General features: G+C 41.1%; 1 non-coding gene across 1 annotated transcript; it reads left to right on the top strand.

The window, feature by feature from the left end:
* Nucleotides 1–3,091: 3,091 nt before the first annotated feature.
* Nucleotides 3,092–3,198, top strand: LOC141662780 (small nucleolar RNA R71). The gene has a single exon (XR_012550872.1). It is a non-coding gene; the product is annotated as a small nucleolar RNA R71 (small nucleolar RNA).
* Nucleotides 3,199–9,197: the final 5,999 nt, after the last annotated feature.

The raw sequence follows: 9,197 nt of genomic DNA on the forward strand, positions 1-9,197 counted from the left end.
CGCATAGTAGACCACATGGAAGAGATTTTTCTTGCGCTGTCCCAGAACTGCACCTACCGCATAATCACTCGCATCACACATCATCTCAAACAGTTCTGTCCAATCTGGTGCTGTAATAACTGGTGCAGTGATCAAACTCTTCTTGAGAGTCTCGAATGCTGCCAAACATTCATCATCAAATTTGAAAGGCACATCTTTCTCAAGCAAATTGCACAACGGCTTAGATATCTTTGAAAAGTCCTTGATGAATCGCCGATAAAAACCCGCATGACCAAGAAAACTACGGATTCCTTTCACAGAATTAGGTGGGGGAAGATTTTCAATGACTCCCACCTTGGCCTTGTCCACCTCCAGACCCTTGCTAGAGACCTTATGCCCAAGGATAATGCCTTCACGCACCATAAAATGACATTTCTCCCAATTGAGCACCAAATTAGTTTCCACGTATCTTTTGAGTACGGCTCACAGATTATTCAAACATTCATCATATGAGTGTCCAAAGACGGAGAAGTCATCCATGAACACTTCGACGTTATTTCCAATCATGTCAGAGAATATAGCCATCATACATCTCTGAAAGGTGGCTGGGGCGCCACATAACCCAAATGAAACTCTGCGAAAAGCAAACGTGCCAAATGGATAAGTGAAGGTAGTCTTTTCCTGATCCTCTGGTGCAATACAAATCTGATTATACCCGGAATAACCATCCAGAAGACAAAAATACTCATGACCCGCCAATCTGTCAAGCATCTGATCAATAAATGGAAGAGGGAAGTGATCCTTCCTTGTGGCTTTGTTCAATTTTCTATAATCCATGCATACTCTCCATCCTGTAACTGTTCGAGTAGGGATGAGCTCATTCTTTTCATTTGCGACCACAGTGATACCTCCCTTCTTAGGTACACATTGTACGGGGCTCACCCACGAACTATCAGAAATAGGATAAATGATGCCTGCATCTAGCCATTTCAGAATTTCTTTCTTCACCACCTCCTTCATGATGGGATTCAGTCTTCGCTGCTGTTCCACAGTTGGCTTACTACCTTCCTCTAGCAGAATTTTATGCATACAATATGAAGGACTTATCCCCTTGATGTCTGCTATGGTCCATCCTATAGCCGATTTGAATTCTCTCAAAATCCTTAAGAGCTTGTCTTCCTCACTACCTGAAAGGTCAGATGAAATAATAACAGGTAACGTAGATGAATCACCTAAAAAAGCATACCTCAAGTGCTCAGGTAATGGCTTGAGCTCCAAGGTAGGTGCTTCCTCTATTGATGGTTTGAGCTTCCCTTCAGCGTTCTTAAGGTCAGAAGTACCAAGAGATTCAAATGGTATGTCCAGCTTTCGCTTCCAGGGAGAAGCGTTCAGATATTGTAATTGCTCATTGCTATCTTCATCATCGCTGTCAAAATCCCCCACTAAGGCCTTTTCCAATGCATCAGACATTAGCATGTGATCGAGTTCCGAAGTAACCGCATAATCAATCACATCCACTTTTAAGCACTCCTCATCTTCTGTAGGGAATTTCATTGCCTTGAATACGTTGAAGGTCACATCCTGATCTTGGACCCGCATAGTACGTTCACCTTTTTGTACATCTATCAAAGTACGGCCCGTAGCCAAGAAAGGCCTTCCCAAGATTATGGGAATCTTCTTATCTTCCTCAAAATCCAGAATAACAAAATCTGCTGGAAAGAAGAGCTTATCCACCTTGACGAGCACATCCTCAACTATGCCCCTTGGGTAAGTAATGGAACGGTCAGCCAATTGTAGCGACATGTATGTGAGTTTTGGATCAGGCAGATCCAGCTTTTTAAAAATCGACAACGGTATCAGATTAATGCTTGCTCCCAAATCACAAAGGCACTTGTCAAACGTCAGATTGCCAATTGTGCAAGGAATGGTGAAGCTTCCTGGATCTTTCAGTTTTGGTGGTAACTTTTGCTGCAGAACAGCGCTGCATTCTTCCGTGAGAGCAACGGTTTCAAGGTCATCCAGTTTCACCTTCCTTGAAAGAATAGTCTTCATAAACTTCGCATAACTAGGCATTTGTTCTAGAGCCTCCGCGAAAGGTATATTGATGTGAAGTTTCTTGAACACCTCCAGAAACTTCCCGAACTGTCTATCCAACTTTTATTGCTGCAATCTCTTAGGAAAAGGTGGTGGAGGATAGAGCTGTTTCTCCCCTGTATTAGCCTCAGGCAGAGTGTGTTCAACAGTAGTCTTCCTTGGTTCCGCCGCTTTCTCCTTTTGCTTAGATTCTTCATCTCTAATTTCAGCTTCTACTTCTTTTGCCTTTTCAGAATCAGCTACTTTTCCAGACCTTAAGGTAATAGCCTTGACTTGCTCTTTAGCTTCCTTCCTGCCTGGTACTTCCGTGTCACTGGGAAGAGTACCAGGTTGACGATTGAGCACTGCATTGGCTAATTGACCGATTTGATTTTCTAAGGTCTTGATAGAAACCGCCTGACTCTTGCACAACAGCTTAAGTTCCTCAAAATTAGCACTAGTAGGTGCAGCTGCACTTCCCTGTTGCGGATATGATTGCCTTGTAGCATACTGTTGTGGTTGCTGGAATCCAGGTGGGTTAAACTGTTTACTCACTCCTTGCTGATATGGTGGCTGAATAGCATTCTGATTATTCCCCTAGCTGAAATTTGGATGATTTCTGTTGTTAGGATGATAGGTCGCTGGCACAGGCTGCTGTTGTCGCTGATAATTATTCACATACTGAACAAATTCATTGACAAGAGAACACTGATCCGTAGCATGAGAACCTGCACAAAGCTCACAAACCATAGCTATCTGATTAACTCCATACGTAGCCAGAGAATCAACCTTCATTGATAGCGCTTGGAGCTGGGCTGCAATAGCGGTGGCTGCATCAACTTCCAGAATACCTGCTACCTTGCCTGACGTCATCCTCTGAGTTGGGTTTTGATGCTCATTTGCAGCCATCGTCTCTATAAGATTATACGCCTCAGTATAGCTTTTAGCCCATAAGGCGCCTCCAGCTGCTACATCGAGCATGGGCCGAGATTGGGCCCCCAAACCATTATAGAAACCAGTGATCACCATCCAATCCGGCATTCCATGATGTGGACATTTTCGCAACATTTCCTTGTAGCGTTCCCAAGCCTCGCACATAGATTCTGTAGATTGCTGCGCAAACTGAGTAAGAGCACTCCTCATAGCAGCAGTCCTTGCCATCGGATAAAACTTCACCAGAAACTTTTGCGCAAGATCTTGCCACGTAGTGATGGACCCAGCTGGTTCAGAATGTAACCAGTCTTTAGCCTTGTCCCTCAGTGAAAATGGGAAAAGCCTCAACTTGATAGCCTCATCAGTCACGCCATTATACTTAAAAGTGCTGCAGATCTCGACAAAATTCCTTATGTGCATGTTGGGGTCTTCAGTTGCCGCTCCTCCAAAAGAAACAGAATTCTGTACCATCTGAATAGTGCCCGGCTTGATTTCAAAGGTATTAGCTTGAATAGCCGGATGAAGGATGCTTGACTGAATGTCATCAATTTTAGGCCGAGAAAAATCCATAAGAGCTGGATCAGCTTGAACAATACGATCTCCCATGTTTACTGGTTCTTTCTGCTCAGTTCCTGAATCCGAATCCTCAAAATCTAACTTCTCCGGAATATCAAGAACTTCGTCTGTCTCCTCAGCTGTATCTAAAGTCCTCTTGCGAGCACGAGAACGAGTTTGCATAAACGCTTGCTAAAGTACCTGAAACACAACCGGAAAAAAAAAATAAGTAACTACTACGTCCTAATCACTGAGTCCTAATGACCAATGATGGTAAGTACATAAACTAAACAAATATGCCGAGTCCCCGGCAGCGGCGCCAAAAACTTGTTAGGGCGAAAACACGCGCTAATATTCATGCAAGTATACGCGTTCGCAAGTAGTATAAGATATAAATCAGATTCGTTCCCACAGAGACTCAGACTAAATTATTGTCTAATTAAACTCACTCACCAATGTATGATTACTTCTCAATGTTAAGACACTAACACTTAAAATTGTTGATTAAATATTAACTATAATTAACTACTTAATTAATCACTTAACTAACACTTCAATTTATCAATAATAAAACACTCATGAGATCACAACTTCATTATTACTTCCTTCTATAGCCATTATTATTACCTTTAGCATGAGACAGTGATGATATTAATCGAATAATACGAAACTGATAAAAGCCAACTTTTATTGTACTAATACCATTCGACCAAGCATCCACAATTAAGATAGAAGTTGAATAGTCATCAATTATGTTGAGTTCCCATATATCTATAGAAATTGACAACACAACGATTTAAGCACAAGTTATTCCTTTTGATTACATAGGGCAAATAAAACTGTTAGAGTTACCCACTAATCATGCACAACGTACATGAACCTATGCTAGCATGGCAAGTTCTAAATCTCAAGATCCACCGTCGCTTCACAAGAGATTAACACCCTATCTTATATGTTCGCGACACACATAAGACGAATACGCACAACCAATACTAGATATCATGCAATCATCACACACTAAAGTATTAAACAATTAACTAAAGAATTCCATAATAAATCCGTTGCAACCCCATGATCACGATTAGCCCATAATAGCACTTATCGTCATCATGGGTTCATATGAAATCATGATAAACAAACACAAGAAAATAATAACTAAACTAATTATATTAAAACAGAGTACGTCACAAGAGTAAATAAGTTCAAAGCAAGAAAACTAGCATCCAACGTTACAACGAAACAAGAATCACAAGAATATATGCTTCCTCTTCGTTGCGGTGTGCTAATCGGTCTTCTTCCTTATCTCCTTCGCTCCTCGCGTAAAAACACAATCTTCTTCAATCCCCCTTTGTGAAAACGTCTCAAATCTACTTATATAATAGTCCCATAAAACTCAGATTACATAGAAGTGGAAACCAAACAGAAGTAGAAGTCCTAAAATAATTTATCTTTTTTCCCGACCCTGCGTGGCCGCTCAGCATAGCTGAGCGGGCGCTCAGCTTGCTGCGCGGCCGCTCAGCAATGCTGAGCGGGCGCTCAGACCTCTACTGGAAAAATTCTGATTTCGCTCCGTTTCTTCGCCGTAATCTGCCCGTTTCTTTCCTCTCGCAATGGTGAACACATGGCAAGGCTTATTCTTGATGATTCCTCCCCCGAAATGCAACTAAAACCCTGAAATGCATAAACACTAGAAAAACGCATCAAATACACAAAATACTTGATTTCAAGACACCAATTTAAGCCATTTTAAGACGCTCTAAGTGGTATAAAATGCCACATATCAAGCAACGGGGAAAAGTATAAAAAAAATTATGAATCGGGGCGAGTCAAGATTAGGATATCCCTGCCTTGATCCTGATTATCGTCCAATATAATTTATATTAAATAAATTATTATGAATAAATATAATGCCCTATACATTCTTAAAGTTTAAACTTGTTATGGATTAAAACTACTATATATAATTGCTGTATTTAATACTAAGGAACGTGAGCTCCAAGGCTCGATTTGACTGCTCTTGTGTTTCGTGACTCAATCTGCCTTAACAAGATGCCTACGTACCTTGCTGATTGCCAAGGATCAAGTCAAAAAACGTAGTTCTGATTTGTGGGGTGAGACCCCTTATATAGATGTTGGTGGTCCTTGAATTGGACTTGGTATAGGAGACTTGGTGGACAAGCCTCTGAATTAGGATAGACTTAGGAGTCCTAGGAAGTAGGAAGCTGATTCCTTATCCTTTTAGGTCCCCTTGAGGCTAATCTCTAAGGATTTATATCCTTATCGGGACTCTTTTCAGCATCTGATTTCTCCCTTATTAATTAATTAATAATCAGGGCTTTTGGGCCTTTTTTATTCCACCAGGCCTGATCTGGTCCATCAGGCTTAACCTTTCTGGTCTGAATATCATATATCTTTTTATTGGGCCTAGCAGCCCACAGCTTGTACAATTAATGCAGTATTTAATTATACAATCATAATTTATTTATCCCTATCATTTGCCCCCCAACTTTTGGGAAACATTGAATAGGTTTCGCAGAAGTTAAGTCCATTTGTTCCCTTACAGGGTTTCGTTTTTCCGTAAAGTGTGGAGCGACCTACACGTTTACAACGAATTTTTCCTTTTATTTAGGAATTATTTTGATTTCCAGGAATTTTTCCCTTATTTCCGGGATTTTTCCCTAATTTCTGGAATTTTCCCTAATTTTTCTGGGATTTTTCCTTATTTTTCTGGGATTTATCCTTAATTTCTGGATTTTTCCCTTAATTTCTGGGATTTATCCTTAATTTCTGGATTTTTCCCTTAATTTCTGGATTTTTCCCTTAATTTCTGGGATTTATCCTTAATTTCCTGGGATTTATCCTTAATTTCTGGATTTTTTCCCTAATTTCTGGGATTTTTCCCTAATTTTCTGGGATTTATCCTTAATTTCTGGATTTTTTCCCTAATTTCTGGGATTTTTCCCTAATTTTCTGGGATTTATCCTTAATTTCTGGATTTTTTCCCTAATTTCTGGGATTTATCCTAATTTTCTGGATTTTTCCCTTAATTTCTGGGATTTATCCTAATTTTTCTGGATTTTTCCCTTAATTTCTGGGATTTATCCTAATTTTTGGATTTTTCCCTTAATTTCTGTTTTTTTTTATGCAGATTTCGACCAGGAATCCATTCGGCCAGGATCCTGGTCGAATTAACCCCCATATTGCCCTGGTCGACTGAATTTCGAGCAGGAATGTTTCGATCAGGAATCCTGGTCGATTTTCGGCCAGGATTTTCACCCCTTCCCCCGTTTTTTTTTTTTTTTTTTTTTTTTTTTTTTTTTTTTTATACAGATTTCGACCAGGAATCCATTCGGCCAGGATCCTGGTCGAATTAACCCCTATATTGCCCTGGTCGACTTAATTTCGAGCAGGAATGTTTCGATCAGGAATTCTGGTCGATTTTCGGCCAGGATTTTCACCCCTTCCTTTTTTCTTTTTTTCCTTTTTTTTTTATACAATTTTCGATCAGAAATTTTTCGACCAGGATTTTTGTCCCTTTCGGTCAGGAGTCCTGCTTTTTGACCGAATTAGCCATCATTTGATGCCTTGGTCGAAGGATTTTCGGGCGGGATCCATTCGACCAGGATCTTGCCTTGCTTTCTGGTCGAAGGTTCTTCTGTTTTATTCATTCTCGATCAGAATTCTGACCATTTCGGTCAGGAACTAATATTTTGACCGATTTAAGTACCATTTTGTGCCTTGATCGAAGCAATTTCGACCTCCTGTATTTCGACCAGGATTTCCCCATGATTCCTGGTCGAATTGGGTCATATTCCTGATCTTTTTATCCATTTCTCCCTGGACTTTATTTTTGGGCCACCTTCACTTAGCTGGGCCTTCATTCTTTTGGCCCATTATGACTGGATTTTGGGTTATGGGCTGTTAACCTTAAATATCTGGGCCCTTTTCTGGGCTTTTTAAACACTTGGGCCCTTAGCTGGGCTTTATTTTTTCAAGGTTTTTTTTTTTTTTTAATTGGGCCTCATTTCTAAGCCCAAATTCCAAACTCTTCTAATATCTTTCTGGATTCTTCCAAAATCTTGAAAAAACTCAAGTTTTTCTTTTGATTTTTTACTAGAATTCTCTTGAATTTTCCAGGAACTTCCAGAACCTTCCAACTTTTGGGCCCAAATGGGCTTTTTAAGGCCCATTATCCATTTATTTCTCCTATATATAGGTGGGATGAGAGTGTGATTCTTCACACCTCTCATTTCATTTCTCTTCATCTCAAACTTTCTAATCTTCTCCTCTCTCAAATCCACTCCTTCCTCCTCCCAAGTCTTTTCCAGTCTTTACTAGATGGCTGACAAGAGTTCCGAGAGGGCGGCCAAGATAGCCTCGGCTTCAAAACGAGGTAAGGATATCGAGATCCGCTCTTCATATATGTCTTTAATTGATATGATTAATACTAGGGGGGATGAATATCCTTCCACTGCACATCTCGACTCCTTTAATCACTGTAATACTTGGCATAACATAGATTTCAATAAACTAAATGCTCGTTATAACGTCCCTCCCCCCTTTAGACTAGTTCCAGTCTCTGGTGGTGACCGTACTTGCCACTGGAGGCCCGATACTCTCTTCATCTACACCGACGCCCTTAATGCTGGGCTTAGGTTCCCTTTCCATCCTTTTATCCCTCATCTTTTGGCTGACTTACAAATCAACCCGTGTCAGCTTCCTCCAAACGCCTGGAGGAATATTCTATGTTTTATGGTTTGTTGTCTTAGGGAGGGCTTTCCTCTTTCTGTAGCCGTTTTTAGGAAAGTCTTTCAATGTTACAATAGTTCTTCCAATATTTGTGGCTGGGTTTACGTCAAACAAAGGCCCAAAAGCAAACATATCTTTAATAGCGCCTCTATTCCTGATAATAATCCAAATTGGAGGAATAGTTTCGTTGGGTTACGTTGGGAGAATGGCGACTGGGGCACGCTCTTTCGATCTTCCTTCGGGAAGGTCAGTGATGGTAGCCTCAAATCCATTCACTTAACTCCTGAAGAAACTATCATTTACAATGGGCTCACTCAGGATGATGGCACCACCACCAGCTGGACTCTTTTAGAAGAGTTTTCCCTGATTCATGTGGGACTATCCTCTGTTTCTCAACAGGGTATTTCTCTTCCCTTCTCAATTTTTCTTTATTTCACGCATTATTAACATCACTTATTTTGTCTTTTGCTTTGTTTCAGCTGCTAAGGAGATTAACGAGGACAATGTCCCCTTGGTCGAGGAAACAGCTAGGATGAAGAAAGCTCGGTTAGCAGGCCTAGACACCCGAGGAAAGGCGACAGAGCCTATCTTCTTGAGAAAGCACAAGGAGCCTATGGGGGAGGCTTCAACTGAAGGAGCTGAGGGCCATAATGCTCCTATCACTGCTGCTGCCCCTGCTGCTGCTGCTACAGGCGCCTTTCAGCCTCTCTGGGGATTCCGCCGAGGGGATACCGTGGTTGGTTCCACGAAGCATGCTTGGGATTGGTCCTACCATAGCGTGACTCCAAAGGACTTTACTGATGTGGTGGCCACCCCTGACCTTGAGAGGATTAAGCTCATGGGAGCCCAATCTCTGGCTTCGGTATGCCTTCTCTTTTTCAAACTTATTTCTCGTTCTTGTAGCACTT

The sequence above is a fragment of the Apium graveolens genome, chromosome 5 (genome assembly GCF_009905375.1).
Source record: "Apium graveolens cultivar Ventura chromosome 5, ASM990537v1, whole genome shotgun sequence".
NCBI lineage: Eukaryota > Viridiplantae > Streptophyta > Magnoliopsida > Apiales > Apiaceae > Apium > Apium graveolens.